This window comes from Lissotriton helveticus, chromosome 12, assembly GCF_964261635.1.
Source record: "Lissotriton helveticus chromosome 12, aLisHel1.1, whole genome shotgun sequence".
NCBI classification, from domain to species: domain Eukaryota; kingdom Metazoa; phylum Chordata; class Amphibia; order Caudata; family Salamandridae; genus Lissotriton; species Lissotriton helveticus.
This window is the reverse complement of record NC_136073.1, coordinates 780,912,137-780,919,413: the sequence shown is the minus strand read 5'-3', so window position 1 is coordinate 780,919,413 and position 7,277 is coordinate 780,912,137. Positions and strand designations below refer to the sequence as shown.

The window sequence follows — 7,277 nt, the reverse complement described above, 5'->3', positions numbered from 1 at the left end:
TGAGATGGGTGTGCCTGACTATCAGTGTGTTTTTCGTGTAGTTTAAAAGTGCATGCAGGGCTGTGCTCTATGGGAAAAGAATTTGGTTTCTTCCATTCCCTCAATTTGTGAACAGTAGAAGATGGAGTAAAAGGGATTTGATTACCAGTAATTAGAATGTATATTAATAGCATGTGGGAAGAGTGTAAAGTGAAAAACAAAAAAAAATAGAATGAGTAATGTATTTGCCGAAATAGTGTTAAATTATTGAATGTTACAAAGAGTTAGGAAGGCTTATTGGCTTTGTCAGCGCCAGACCCGAGCGCGAGGCAGATTTGACCTTGGTGGTGAATGCCAGGGGAGGCGGAAGGCTGGCTAGCAGCCCAGAATTCTTAGCAGACGGTGAAAGTGAAATGCAGTTATTTAGTTAGTTTTAAACATGACTTGTCGAATGAATGTGTTTCAGCCCACAATTTAGAATACCAGTGTGGGAATATTATTAGGTTCTGGAAGGGTTGAGTGAAGGGGAGAGAGTGTGGGCAGAGCTGGGAAGATTATGTACAATGAAAATATAGATGCTGGTAACACAGCACAGTAGATGTGACCTTGTGTGATAACCACATTCCAATGGGTTCGCAGAAGCACCGAGAGAGCGAGAGAGGAGTGCAGGCAGAAGATTATGGGGGGGGCTAGGAGACTCTGCTCCTGGCACAGAAGGCAGAGATACACAGCTGGAGCCAGCATCAGCGAGTCTGCATAATTATGAGGGTTTAGACTGAAGTATAATGCAGTTGTTCAGAACACATGTGATTTAGATTTAGGAACAAAATTATGAATAACTTTCAACAGGTTATTCCATTTGGACATAGAGAATTACACTTTAACATGACCTAGCCTGAGAAAAGAAGGATTGTTTTGAGAAAAATTAATTTACTAAATATGCTAGTGAAGTGTTACTCCTATTGTTTGAATGGTATTCAGTAAGCGATTAATTTGTGTGCAGTTTAATGGCAAACAGTAAAAAGAGATTTATTGGTTGTCTGTTGTGTCCATTTTTGGTGTTGATTTTTGTTTCACTGTTGGACAATGTCCTAGTATAACATTTTTTCTATTTCAATAATAATTGAGTTGGGGGTCCCTGATTGGCATACTGATTAGTGTCTTTGCTAGTGGATACCAGTGGAGAGTACTGATGATGCGAGGGCAAGTAAAAATATTGATTGTGTTGCTCATAGGAGCGGCCTGGTGGGAAGGTATATATGTGTGTAATGTCTATATGTGTGTAACAGTATTTGTATGCAGTTTGCCCATGGGGCACCATTGCAGTGGGTCCAGTGCCCCACCCGCTGAGTGTGCAAATGTCTGCTAGTTTGCACTGGAGTATTCAGTATGTTCTGGAGGTGAGAATATGGCGCCCTTTTGTTTAAAGTTAAGAAATGGCATTGGTTATAAGAGGGCTCATTTACACAGCGACAGATGACTATGCAGAAACATTTGGTATTTTAGTAACTAGAATAACATTTTTACGCAAATATGGAAATTCCTGGCTTATGACAAGTGAATGATGTGAATGTAAATTTATATATATTTTTCCCTTTTGATGCTGCATTAAATGCCATTACCAGATTGTCATGTGATTTTCAATGCTGCTAAATGTTTTATATTCTTGGCTGACGGTTAAAGAGGTTAGAAATGGTTCTTATGTGAGACAGCAGACAGGGTTTTCAGAATGGAAAGTGAACGGTGAACTGGTGTGAATGAGCTCCAAGCATAGGTTTTACGGTAAGTATTTGTGAAAGGTATTTTTACTGAGTGGTTGCTTTTTGTCCAATATTTTCTGTGTTGTTGTTTCTTTTGTGTGTGTTTTGATTTGTTTCGTTTCAGTGCAATGGGAATTTTTTTTTTTTATCTGTGTGTTACGGTGAGTATTGAAGCAGCTTTGTGCTAGACAGATTAAGTGTGCACTGACGCCGCATGATGCGAGTATATGCATGAAAAAAAAAATAGTCCTTTGAGTAACTAATATTGTGTTTTCTTTTTGTGGCCTTTGTGCTATTCTGTGTTTTATGTTTTCTTTGGCTTATTGTGCATTGCTTGCTCTGTTCTGCGTGGATGGTATGCTGATCGATCTTAAGCTTGATAAATTAAGTAGGCCAGCACGCTGGGTTTTGGGCCACAGGCTCACTGTGCAGGAAATGCATGGCATCGTGTTGTGTGTCACAGCTCATTTGCATGCGTTACAGTGAATTTTCTATGCTTTCTGTGCTTCACACAGCAAGTATACCTGCTGCCTTGGTATGCTTGTTTTTATTTTCTGTATGTCTCTGTATTGTATTATTTTGATAATTCTATTATTGATACTAGAACAGGCTCCTCTATGGGGAATTTGTTCTGGTCCCTAAATTTCACAGACAACACTTCAGCAGGGTATGTCTATTTGGTTAAAAGGGGTATGGAGGGAAAATACGAGAGTTCTACGGTGTACTCATGGTGTTGTGTCACACACTTGACCATTACCTAAGTAATTTTTGTTCATTTATAGATTTTCCTTTTGCGCCGTTTCCCTAATGAATGTCGCATAGTGCCTAGTTATGGGGAACTTCAGCTGTGTCCCAGTTCCATTCCCTTTTCCTTACTACTCTTCCTCAGATACGTTGATATTAATAGGCACACATATCATTTTATGGCAATGACATTTCTACATGTGCTAAAAGATGTTCTAGCCCTCTCAAAAGTGCTATGTATCCCCTAGAATTTTGTTTATGCTCAGGGCTACACCCAGTGGTTGATGGTATTGACCGAAGTGAAATATTTTTCAGATTCCCTTCTGTCAAAATGGGGTAGGAGGCTAGCTCCCCGCTAGCTCTCATATACATTAAAACTAGGTAACATGTGTATTGCTCCCTCCTGTCCTGGTTTGATCTAAAAGGGGAATTAGACGTGGGTAGTTTTGTTCTACAAGTGTTGGGTAAACTGAGAGTTTTTTTTTTTTATTAGAGAATTATTTTAATTGGATAGGGATGAAAGGAAGGGAACAGCCCAATCAGTCAATCAATCATAACACTTGTATAGCGCGCTACTCACCCGGGAGGGTCCCAAGGCGCTTGGGGGGAAGGGGTCCGCTACTGCTCGAACAGCCAGGTCTTGAGTTGCCTCCTGACTAGTGTTTCCTTATTTGACCTTTGAAGGGAACAATAGGTCGGTACCTTTGTGTCACATTCCTAGGTAACAACACCATTATTGTGCAGCACTAAGTAAAGGTGTACAAGTCTCTTATCAGTTAGCCGGTAAAGTTCAGCTGATATTCCCTATTAGAGCTGGTGAACAGGTTTTCCCCTAAATAAAATGTTACATGGTCTAAATAGTGAAAAAGGTGAAAAGATGCTTGTGTGATCCTCAGCACAAATATTTTTAGAAATGAAAGATTTGTAGAAATTAGTAATATGTGAGCATGGTCATGAGCAAACATATAGTTGTTTTGAGTAAAGAAAAAGAATATTAGAAGTGTTTGAAGTTTTGCACAACAGTAAAGGTTCATAAAGTAGACGCTGTGTACTCGCTATAGGAAGAGCGGTTTGAACTTCCCTTTTTGCTGTTTCTCAAGTGCAAATGGGGGAATACAACATGTCTGTTTTGTTTTATTTTTTTTCTCTTCTCTTAGAATTCAATAAATGCATACGTCCATCTACAGGTAATACAGCGAAAAGTCAGATATGTAATGTATTACCTAATGTCAGTGCACAAATTTATTGATAGGTACAATGTGTTCACCTTCAAATTGACATGGGTAAAGAAATATGAAAGCACAGACTAGACCTCATTTGGTTTCTTTGAATTTGAATTTTATTCATATGCCTTGTCTAAAGATCTTTGTTCTGTCCATCAATAGAAATGAGTCACACAGCCCGAGCCAGAGGGGACCCAAGCATCGGATCCAACTTCAAGTGCAAGTCAAGTCCCGTCGTCAGAAGATACCAATGGAAGTTTAGCTTGGAGCCAAGGTACCACTGAAGCTGCTGTAGGTGTGTGATTTCTGGGTAAGAAAAGGGCAGGCCTGACCGAGATGGAGGACTCACTCTTCGCTTTTGCGCCAGTTCCCCAGTGGTTCGTTTCTCAGAAATACTTGAGAGGGGCAGCTCTGTCTGTGCAAAAGGCTGCCGCCAGTTCTCCAGTGGTTATGCTTCAGGTTTCCCTGTTCCCCATCTGTTTTGGAATCTACAGTTTTGTCTGCTAAGGTACCTGCTCACACTTTATACAATCTATGGCCTCGACAGAAGAGCGGTACACCAGGAGAAGAAAAGTAGGAGATAGGGAGAGACTTTAGTCTTAGGGTACAGATACAGTGCTCTTAGTATCTGTTAGATTCATATCTGGTGTACTGAGCGAGACACTGGACAGAATTTGTAGAGGGCACTACCTGGATTGGCGGTTGCTAAAATTCTGCAAGAAAGACTTTGGCCAAGATTGTTTTCCATTTGAGTTGCTAGCAAGTGCAGCTCCAACGCAGATGATTTTTGAATTTTTGATGGATAATACGAGCTTACCTGTGAGGCTCAGATGGACACAGGGAGAAGACCCCCCTCTGGCTGGCTGTGTTGCAGATTGTTTCCTTTAGTTTAATTTGGACATTTTAGCTAGGAAAATTTGTGTTTTGAATGTTCCTATTCCCATGGAGGAGCAGCCCCTGCGGCTCCTTGTCCAGATGTCCCTGATCATTTTGGTTCTCATGGTCTACAAATTTAATATTGAGTTTGTTTGTATCCTTACTGTTGCTTTCATATTTCTCTTTAGAGAATTAGTTTCTTGTTGCTTGACACATACCTTCATGAGTATTTCAACGCCACCTGATAATATCATTGGTACTCTAGATCCACACGAAGAGGAGCACTGGAGAGTTCATTAGGATGATGTAGTATTCAAATGTTGCACCTGACACATGTTATTCATAGAACAGCAAAACAATTATTGGGTGTGTGGGTCATTGCCTTCATACACACACACAGGGGTGGAAAATTGTTGCTTGTATTCTTGCCCTATGGAAGTAGCTGTGAGGGTTAGTATACTTTGAGTGGTTTAGTAAAACACATTTCTCAGCCTGATAAAATATTTACTCCAAGGATGTTAGATATAGGTCCTAGCTGATAATGCAAGTGAGGCCTCAGTATTGGATTCAATCGGGTGTTTTCCTTGATGATGACAGTTTGATCTTATTTGCATTAATTCCTGCTCATGACTTAAAGTGTGATGTATTTAGATTAGTCAAAAAGGAGGGTGCCTCACACCCAGAGAATAATTATTGTCCTAGTAGGTATGGCAGGGGTTGTTCTTTTACTTGTTGCCTCTGCATTTCCTGCCCTATAGCATGCTGCACTACTTATGTGACCATGACCATGCTGTGTAAGGTGACAGATTGCTGGGTTTGTGGGTTACTCCTTTCCGCTGCATATAAGAAGGACAGGTTACTGGCACTTCCCTTGACACCTGTGAATAGCTGCGTGGGCTGGTACACTTTGATTGGTAGGGTGAAATTCTTTCAACAGCCTGATTTCCTGACTCCCCGACTGGGTTGTAGGAAATGTAGGTGTATTACTGACTTGCTGCCTCTGTGTTTATTGCCTTCCCCCTTGTTGCTCCATGTGTGCCAGCAATATACGAGTTTCCAGAAGGCCAACAAGACTACATCCTGTTTCCAATGCTGTTGAACTTCATGAAATTCACTGGCTAATGCTTATTGATGATGATATTTTTGATCAGTATAGTGTCCTGGCCCTTAGAATTTGATGTAAAGGCTCTCCTTTTAGTTAATAAAGTTAGCCACAGTCTGCTAAAAGGAGGGTCTGATAGGTTTCATTTCTCCATGCCCCGCCCACTGCATACATTATGCTTATGAGTTAGCAGAATGTGTCTAACTACTGATATATTCATTTATGCATTTACGTTTATATTCTTCTATTAGTTATTCATTTATGCGTGTGACATTATTTCAGTCTTCTTAGCTTGGCCTGTGTGCCACCATGTTTGAAGCATTTCTCTTTGCGTGCGAGTTGCACTTGCTCATCCCCCTCCCGTAGGAATAGGAATATTCCACATGTCAGCAGTTTTGTCTCTCAGCTCACTGTGACTGAAACTACTAGCGAAACCCCTTATCACTCTGTTCTCATGTGCTAGAGATGCTAAGGCCTGGCTCCGTGTCCTTGGAGTCAGAAGAGAGAATGTTGCAATTCCAGGTGCAGATGCCTCTTGTATGAGGCCATTGTTTATCCTCTCCGGGGTCCAGTACTTTTCCAGTATGGGCGTGTTTTACTCTGCCTTTTTTGTATTATAATGTGTTACTGTGATGATATGAGTCAGTCCTCTCGGCACACTCTTAGAGAGTGAGGTCAGACAGGGCCCTCTCATATGGGAGTTTGTGGCCTAATAAAATTGCTTGTTTATTCTTCTCCACTGTCCGGCTGACTTATTATTAGGTAACTATAGGTGAGTGTGGTAAGTCACTCAGGTGTATTTGAGCCACGCTGATCACTACAACAATGATCTTGATGAAACCACACAGAATTAATTGATTTAAGTATTATTTTTACCACATCATATTGATGGCATAGTCTTGATGTCACCTTCAATGTTGTTTTAAGAGGTTAGATCAAATGTTTTGTTTAACTTTGTTTTAAACTGCACAGTGACATCCAGATTTTCAATAAAGGAATTTTGGGGGAAAGCACAGATGTACCTACCACAAATAATATGATTATGTAAAGAATGAGATGCCATATGAGAAATATCATTTTTTGTTTTACACAAACAAATATCCAGCTGAAGTTTTACATTCATGACACATATAGAGAGGTTACTTACAATTTCATACAGCAATCTTTAAAATAAGTCACCCTGTAAGGGGACTGAAATGCTATCCTTTAAGGATTATTGATAACATATTAGGATATTATGTGTGCATATATAATGCCACAAATTCAATGCTTTTGCAAAGCTGATTTGAAAACCGTAAAAATGTGCGCACTAGGTTGTCTATGTCCCCCTTATGTTCTTGTATCCCCCCTAAAATACTGTACAGCAACTGCTGGCGAAATGGGAAATTGATGTGGGAAAATTACTCGGCGCGATCGGAGGGACGCATGGAGTTAGAATGCTAATCTTCTATGGATTTATACTAACATCATAAGGAAGTACAATGTGTTATAGGAATTAATTTGAAGAGAAAGTTTCTCAGACAAACAAGTGAGTTATTTATGTCTGGCTACATAAATTATGCTGAATAACCTCGTTTGAATAGCATGTGAAAT

At 40.1% G+C, this 7,277-nt stretch overlaps 1 long non-coding RNA gene across 1 annotated transcript; it reads left to right on the top strand.

Moving 5' to 3' along the window:
* Positions 1-227: 227 nt before the first annotated feature.
* Positions 228-6,419, top strand: LOC144797838 (uncharacterized). The gene is made up of 2 exons (XR_013603476.1): positions 228-2,819; positions 2,865-6,419. It is a non-coding gene; the product is annotated as an uncharacterized LOC144797838 (long non-coding RNA).
* Positions 6,420-7,277: the final 858 nt, after the last annotated feature.